We start from the raw sequence: 9,351 nt of genomic DNA, 5'->3' as shown, positions 1-9,351 counted from the left end.
GCATGTATCAGAATGAAATTAAAGCTTGTGTATAGAAATGTTTGTATGGGTGAAATGCAATGAAATGTACTGAGTGAAAGTCTGCTATACATGTACTGGGAAAAAATTATAAAATGATATGGAAATTGTGGCATGATTGAATGATACCGTACTAAGGGTGAAGTTGAACATTCGATAAGTGATCTTACTGAACATAAGTGAATGATATTTTGAGAGCATGTTGAACATGTTACAAAAATGGAAAAAGTAAGGGAAATATGATTTGATTGTAATTTGTATGACATATCGCATGTGCAAGGGGTGGGATTTTTGTGGATGATGGCATATTAAGTCCACATTGATATGTAGTCAGTGTAGTGCACTGGGAGTACTGTCAAGATTGGTGATTCTATCACATTTTATGTTAAATGGCAATATAACTGCATTACATTTTTAAGGTGGTTTAACCATATCGAGCTTTGCTCACAATGTTTGGAGTTTCGCAAATGAGTTCTAGGGAACTGGTGGTGTGTAGTGGATGGTTGGGCTAGGAAATAATTATGCATTACGATATATCTATAACACATATGAGTGATACTGAATATGCTATGATGGTATTCCAATGCTGTTGTGGATGTTTGATCTTAAATAAATGTTTTATGTACTCATTGATTAGAATCACACTGAGCTAGTTAGCTCACCCCAAAGTTTCAACCTTCTCAAGTAAAAAATGTGTTTAGGATTTAACACGGCATGCCAACATACGACGGACTTTAGACTTAGTTATTATTTTGCTTAAGTTTCCCCAAAATTCTTTTGGTTTTTGGAATGTAAAGTTACTTGAACATTGATTTGGGATTTTACTCTATTTTGGGGTTTTCATGCATGCATATTACACATAGCTTAAATTGGTTTTTTAGGCAAAAACTGAAATTGGACATAGCATAATACTTGGCTTAATGAGTAACTAAGTTTGTCGCTATAACTAAAGATAATAAGGTTCTACAAAAGCAATGATGAGTAAAGTGTTTTCTAGACCACACTAATGTTAATAACATGACTTAATAAGGTTGATTTTTATTAATGAACGTTTTCCAAAAATAACAAGGGTAACCATGGTTTTTCTTAAAAATGTGAGTACTTAAAGTTTTTTTCAAACAATAGACTAACTTTGTCGCATAGGTGGCTAATGTGATCTTCACGATTTAGCCATAACATTTAGGCCTAGTTTTGGAGTTTACATTTAGTGGTATCAGATCTAAGGTTAAAAAACCTCGGACTTTATTTCTTTTCAAAAATGAGTCTGCATGCTATAACGTTGGGGTTTGTGCAAGTTACACAGTCGTAATCAAGTAAGAAGTAAGTAAAAGAGCAATGATGAGTAAAGCGTTTTCTATACCACACTAATGTTAATAACATGACTTAATAAGGTTGATTTTTATTAATGAACGTTTTCCAAAAATAACAAGGGTAACCATGGTTTTTCTTAAAAATGTGAGTACTTAAGGTTTTTGTCAAACAATAGACTAACTTTGTCGCATATGTGACTAATGTGATCTTCACAATTTAGCCATAACATTTAGGCCTAGTTTTGGAGTTTACATTTAGTGGTATCAGATCCAAGGTTCAAAACCTCGGACTTTATTTTTTTTCAAAAATGAGTCTGCATGCTGTAACGTAGGGGTTTGTGCAAGTTACACAGTCGTAATCAAGTAATAAGTAAGTAAAAGAACAATGATGTGTAAAGTGTTTTCTATACCACACTAATGTTAAAAACATGACTTAATAAGGTTGATTTTTATTAATGAACGTTTTCCAAAAATAACAAGGGTAACCATGGTTTTTCTTTAAAAGGTGAGTACTTAAGGATTTTGTCAAACAATAGACTAACTTTGTCGCATAGGTGACTAATGTGATCTTCACGATTTAGCCATAAAATTTAGGCATAGTTTTGGAGTTTACATTTAGTGGTATCAGATCCAAGGTTCAAAACCTCAGACTTTATTTCTTTTCAAAAACGAGTCTGCATGCTGTAACACTGGGGTTTGTGCAAGTTACACAGTCGTAATCAAGTAATAAGTAAGTAAAAGGGACAGTGTATGTTAATAAATTAATTGTAAAATTAAAGATTTCCAAGTTGGTAGAAAAACAAAATATTTTTTAGGTGATTGAAGTTTAAATTAAATTAAATAATCTAAATGCAATTTAACCTAAATGCAATGTATGTAATAAAATGTATGAGATGGATTTAGCAACAAATCCACAAGCTTCAACAACAATAACATGAATAGGCTACAATAATCACATCAATTGACTTGATTCATCTTCATTATGTTTAATAATGTTCCGAAAAATATTCCATGGCAACCCGATCTTTTATGAACTTGAAACAAATATTAAGTCTTTTCAGAATCTTTTACTTAGAAAAACATGCATACTACCATGATCATATTTAACTAAGGGTTTCTTAGAATTCATGTGAAGTAATAGGGATTGGGTTGATTTGAAACAATTTGATCACGTAAACCTAAAAGCTATGTAAGGTAATAAAGCTCATTCAAGTTATTACGAACCTTCAATTTATTTTGGGTCAGATATAAATTAAGCATGCACCTTTCAATTATTGTGTCCATTAATCACCATTTGATTCGGATTAAGCAACTAATTATAATGCATTCAATCACATTTTAATGAATGAAATACATGTATGGTTTTAATTGAAAGCATGAACGATTGCGGCACAGAACACCATGAACATGAATTAAAAGAACTTCATCCAATTGATGTAATCATTCTAACTAAACAAAATTAAGCTACCATTTTTGATGAAGAAAAAAATTACGAACATTATTAATATCAAAATTAAAACAAAGATAATGAATAATAAATTCTAATTGATTCGGTAGCCTTTTAGAAATCGATTGTAGTTGCTAATGATTATTACTTTATACTTAAAGTCGAATGAGAAGGATGAGTTATTGCAAGTGCTGAAGGAACACAAAAGAGCTATAGCCTAGAAAATTTCTAATATTAGAGGGATCAGTTCTTTTTGCACCCACAAGATCTTAATGGAAAATGAGTATAAGCCATGTGTGTAATCTCAAAAGAGGTTAAATCCCAACATGAAGGATGTTATTAAGGCTAAGGCAATTAAACTTCTAAATGCTGGAGGTGTTTGACCCTATATCTGATAGTACTTGGGTGAGTCCTGTGCAGGTTGTTCTTAAGAAGGGAGGCATGACTGTTGTGGCTAATGATAAAAATAAGTTGATTCCAGCAAGAATAGACATAGGATGGGGAGTTTGTATTGAGTAAAGAAAGCTAAATGATGCTTCAAGGAAAAACCATTTTCTGTTGTCGTTCGTGGATCAAATGTTAGAGAGGTTATCTAGTCAAATGCACTACTACTTTTTTGATGGACTTTCTGGTTACTTTCAAATCCTGATAGCTCCCGAGGATTAAGAAAAATAACACTTACATGTCCATATGTTACATTTGCTTACTAAAGAATCCCTTTTGGATTATGTAATGCTCCTGCTACTTTTCAACGTTGCATGTTAGCCATTTTTGATGAAATCATAGAAGACATTATGGAGGTATTTATGGATGACTTCTCGGTATTCGGTAATCTTTCCATCCTTTCCTTAAAAATTTAAAATGAGTTTTAATGAGATGTGAGGAAACGAACATTGTGCTTAATTGGGAAAAATGTCGCTTCATGGTTAAAGAAGGGATTATTTTGGGTCACAAAATTTCTACTAAAGGGATTGAGGTTGATAGAGCAAAAATTGAAACCATCGAAAAACTACCTCTCCCTAATTCAGTTAAAGCTATCAAAAGTTTCTTAGGACATGCTGGGTTCTATAGGCGATTTATTAAAGATTTTTCTAAACTTGAGAAGCCTATAACTAATTTGCTAGAAAAAGATATGCCATTTAATTGCAGTTAAGAATGTTTAGAGGCATTTAATGTTCTAAAGTAAAAATTAATCAATGCCCCAATTATGGTTGCACCTGATTGGAATTTACCCTTTAAACTAATGTGTGATACCAGTGATTTTGTAGTTGGTGCAGTCCTTGGACAATGAAGAGATAAGCACTTCCACCCGATCTATTATGCTAGTAAGACTTTGATAGATGCACAAGAGAATTACACTACTATAAAAAGAACTGCTAGCTGTGGTTTTTGCATTTGATAAATTTAGATATTATTTAATATTTTTTAAAGTTATTGTGTACACTGACCACTCTGCTCTTCGTTACCTTTTTAATAAACCAGATTGAAAACCTCGAATTATAAGGAGGATTTTACTGTTACAGAAATTCAATTTGGAGATTAGAGACAAGAAAAGAGGCAGAAATCTTGCAGTAGACCATCTCTCAAGGCTCGAGAATCCACATCTTGAGAAGCTAAATGAAGATGTGATAATTGACTCGTTTGCTGAAGAACAACTTTTTGTGGTAACTAATTCTGAAAGACCTTGGTTTGTAGATATCATGAATGACTTGGTTGGTAACACTTTACCAAAAGGTTTAACTCATCATTAAAATAAGCAATTCCTTGTTAATGTGAATTTTTTTTGGGAGGATCCTTTTCTTTTTCGTGTGTGTGCAGATTAGATAATTTGAAGGTGTGTTATGGTACTAGAAGGGAATAAAATTTTGGAGCATTGTCATTCGAGACCGATGGGAGGACATGTGACAGCCCAAAATTGACCCTAGTCGGGAAGTGGTTTCGGGACCGCTAAACCGAGTCACCGAAATGTTTGAATGTGATATTTATTGTCTAGAATATGTAATTATGAATGTGTGAAAATTTCAAGCTTCGATTTAGTCGATTGCATGTGAATTTAGTCAATAGGACTTATGTGCGACATTTTTGAAATGTGATAGGTCGAAGCATAAGGACCCATTAGTGCATGAAATAAAAAGGGGGGACTTGCATGTCAAATTCCCCCCCTAATTAGTAGTGGCCGGCCATGACAAGCATGGTAGACCAAGTGTGATGGGCAAGACATGTCATAGACATGTTGTGTTGGTGCATCATGGGTGGAAAAAAATAAAATAAGGAGCATGGGCATAAAATAATGAAAGGGAATATGATGAAAACAAAAAAAAAAGTGTGTGGTTGTTCCCCCCCCATTGCCGTGAGTTAAAGAAAAGAAAAGAGAAAATTTTGTTCATCCTTTTTCATCTTCATTTGGCCGAAAATTCTAAGGAAGGAGGAAGGAGTTCTTGCTTCATGTTTGGTTTGGAAGAGGATTAGGAGGAGGTTTGGCCATACTTGTATCTAGATCAAGGTATGTTTGAGGTTGTGCCATGAGATTCATGCATGTTTTTAGTTGCTAGCTTGAGTTCTAATTATCCCATGGTTCAAATCTTTGCTATGTCATGGGGATGATATTCGGCCTAGGTAGATTTTGTGTTAATGCCATTGCATGCTAAATATGAAGCTTGTTAATGATGCATGTGATGGTGGATTGATGATTCTTGAATCTTCTTTTTAGCATTTTTGAGTGAGCACATATGTGCATTGGTTGCTAGATGGAGAAGAATCGGCTAGCAAGTTGTGTGCTAAGGCCGAATATAATTTTTGTATATTAATGAGTAATGCATGTGTTAAATTGATGGAAAGGGAGAGGATGCTTTACTAGTGTATATATGTGTGTATTAGCCAAGTTTTGAACTTGAAACAAAAGGGTGTTTAGTCAATACAAGTGACCATACTTGTAGAATGTATAAATATGGGCTAAGTGCCTTGTGTTCCTCTTTTCGATGCTCAAATGATTAAATCAATTTATTTGTTTAATTAAGCTCAAGAGCAAAGGGGAACTAAATCCGATAAAGGGAAGGAAAAAGTGGTCGAATAGCTATCGGAATCATTCGACAACACCCGAGGTAAGTTCTTGAGTAAAAGAGCTTAAATTATGATTTGATTAGATCATGTTTTAAGCAAATCAAAATCATGCTCTTTGTGTGTGGCTATTGAGCCGAAATTGCAAGAATGATAAGTGTCTTGTGTTTGAGTTTTGTTAACGAAAATGAAATACGAATGTGCCATGATTTACTGTTAAATGTGCATGGTTATTTGAATGATGTCCGGGCTAAGTCCCGAAGGCTTTGTGCTAAGTGACCATATCCGGACTAAGATCCGAAGGCATTTGTGCGAGATACTAATTCCGGGCTAAGCCCGAAGGCATTTGTGCGAGTTACTAAATCCGGGTTAAGTCCCGAAGGCAATTGTGCGAGTTACTATAACCGGGCTATGTCCCGAAGGCATTTGAACGAGTAGCTATATCCGGTTAAATTCCGAAGGTACGTGATTTGGGAATGAATGATCTTGCTGTAAAAATTTCAGTAAATACTCTAGAAACATCCCAACATTGAGGTATGTTTCGTATGTGCTTGAATTTAGTTGAGCCCTTACAAATAAGTATTCGCTCAGTTGATAAACGAGCTACCGGCCTTTGGCTAAGTTGATCTTTTGTGTATGTACATAAGGGTTGGTAATGTGAAGTAAGTATGATATCGAAAATTTGTGCATATGAAATTATCCGTTTAGCTATATGAATGCTATACTTTTGCTGTGCTGGAATTCCTTGCTCAAAACTTACTAAACATAAATTGCTTACTCCGTTTCTTTGATCCTCTATTTTATAGATTTTGGTTCTCCAGCTATCGGACTCGGGATTTTGAAGTCGAAGTCGCCCACACTATCAAAGCCCCCCCTTTTTGGTACAATTTTGGTTGAACTTCGAAATGGCATGTATAGGACTACCCGTTTGTTGTGGGTCATGGACCCTTTGGACTTGTATAATTTTGGATAGCCATGCGAAAATGGCTTATATATGTTGAGTATAATGTTATAATCATTTGGTGTGGATATGCTTGACAAGGATTGGCCATGGGAATGGTTAATCACTATCATAAATTGTGCTATTTATGCAAAAAGGGCTAGTTGAATCATGGAAACTATGAAATAGGTAAAGTCTACCTTAAAGGCAGATGCTGACAGCAGCAGTGATGTAGATTTGGAAAATCACTAAAAATAGTAGGAATGGAATTAAATAGTGAATAAATTATGTAAACGAACCTTGATGAATCTATTTTCATAGGAAAGTAACGAAACAATCATACGGACAGTATGTTAAGAGATATTCAGGTTCTTGTGAGACAGGGCCAGAACGGTTTCTGGATTTCCTGTTCTGACTTTGGAAATTCATTACAAATTAACCAGAGACAGTTAGGAGTCAAGCCATATATGTATAGATTCCTCTCTGAGTATAGTTTCTATAGAAACAAACGGCATCAGTATTGAAGTCCTGTACAGGCAGATATCCAAGTCGTAATGTGAAAAGGTCAGTATAGTCGATCCCTGTAACATGGGAGACTTTGACTAATAAACTGTACTAATTGCCCCAACCAAAAATTCTATAAAAAAATACGTAGATGGGCATATGAGTCTAGTTTCAGGGAAAATTTATGGAACTAGATTCCGAGTTTCTGAACTCAAGATATGATTTTTAAAGTGACTAGTACGCAGATTGGCAGTGTCTGGGAAATTATTTTTTAAAGTCTGTTAACACCTCGTGTTCGACTCCGGTGACGGTCTCGGGTTCGGGGTGTTACAAGACACTTCAGTGGGATTAGAACAACACATAAAGTCTTTGAATCAAGTTTTTATTGGCCCATATTATTTAAAGATGCTAGAAGGTATGTTTATTCTTGTGATGGATGTCAAAGGACAGGTAAACGTGATGAAATGCCTCATTAGTGATAGGGATAATTATTTTTGTAATGCTCAATTTGATAAGATCCTTAAGAAATACGGTGTACATCATAGAACAACTACCCCATATCACCCTCAAACTAGTGGTCAAGTTGAAGTGTCAAACTGAGAATTGAAATGCATCTTAGAAAGACCATAGAGACAAATAGGAAGGACTAAGCATTAAAATTAGATGATGTTTTATGGGCTTATAAGACTGCGTATAAAATACTCATAGGAACGTCCCCTATAGACTTGTTTATTGGAAGGGTTGTCACTTACCACTAGAAATCGAACATAAAACATTTTGGGCAATAAAATTTCTGAATTATGATCCTAAACTTGCAGGTAAAAGAGAATGTTGCAACTAAATGAGTTAGACGAATGGCAGAAAATGCTTATGAGAGCTCGAGATTGTACAAAGAATCAATAAAGCAATGCAACGATGCTCGTTTAAAGTAGCCCAAACAATTCACAATTGAAGATCGATTACTTTTATATAATTCAAGGCTCAAATTGTTTCATGGAAAGCTAAAATCGAGATGGTCAGGCCCATTTGTGGTAAAAACTATTTTTCTAAACGGTACAATAGAGGTAACACATCCTGAATACGTCACATTTAAGGTAAAGGTCCTTGACTCAAATCTTATCTCGGTAATGATATTAATAATGAGAGAGAGGAGCTATGGCTCCAAAGTCTGGATTAACCATGATCATGAAAGGGAAAATCGACCTTAGACTTTAAATAAACGCTTCTCGAGAGGCAAATCGAGTGTTTAAATGTTTTTATTTCTATTAATTTTGTGTCATGTTTAATATTAACTCAAAAATAAAAAAATAAAAAAAGGTCCACATGGCTTGGAGACATGACCGTGTGGGACACACAGCTTGGACATACGGGCGTGTCCTAAGCCGTATGCATACTGGAGCTAATTTTTTAAAATTTTGTGTCAACCTACACGAGTACAAAGATTTCATAGCTTGGCATATGGGTGTGTGCGAGACTATGTGCCCCACTTGGCCTCGCACATGGGCGTGGGAGAAGTGAAGGATCATCGCACACGGCTTGGCACACGATCGTGTGGGACACATGGCCTAGACACACAGACATGTCCTATTCTGTATGGATACCGAGTGTGTTTTTATTATTATTTGCAGCATCACATGAGTTAAGAAACACCACACGACCTGGCAATATGGCCGTCTAAGGCACATGGACTGGACACACAGGCGTGTCCTGGACCGTGTTAGTCCTAAAGCTAATTTTGTTTAGATTTCGAAATGGCACATGGCCTGGGAGGACTTACATGGCCATGTGGCCCAACACGAGCATATAAACGACCATGTCTCCTTCAAAAATACTAAAACCCTTATTTTATTTTGTCCTTTTCTTCCCCAATATCTTCACGCCGTTGACTCACTCAGCTCTCCCTTTTGAACTGCTTTACCAACCGCTGCTCCTTCCTTTCTTTACCTTCCACCCTCGTTGTCAGTCATGTACCCTTCTCTTCTTTATGCCCCTTGCTATCGATTCCTTTCTTTACCACTCACACACCAGCCACCTGTGCGCACCCTCAAATCATGTATCCATTTTCCTCCACCACT

The sequence above is a fragment of the Gossypium hirsutum genome, chromosome D08, assembly GCF_007990345.1.
Source record: "Gossypium hirsutum isolate 1008001.06 chromosome D08, Gossypium_hirsutum_v2.1, whole genome shotgun sequence".
Taxonomy (NCBI): domain Eukaryota; kingdom Viridiplantae; phylum Streptophyta; class Magnoliopsida; order Malvales; family Malvaceae; genus Gossypium; species Gossypium hirsutum.
Note: the sequence above shows the minus strand (reverse complement) of the source record.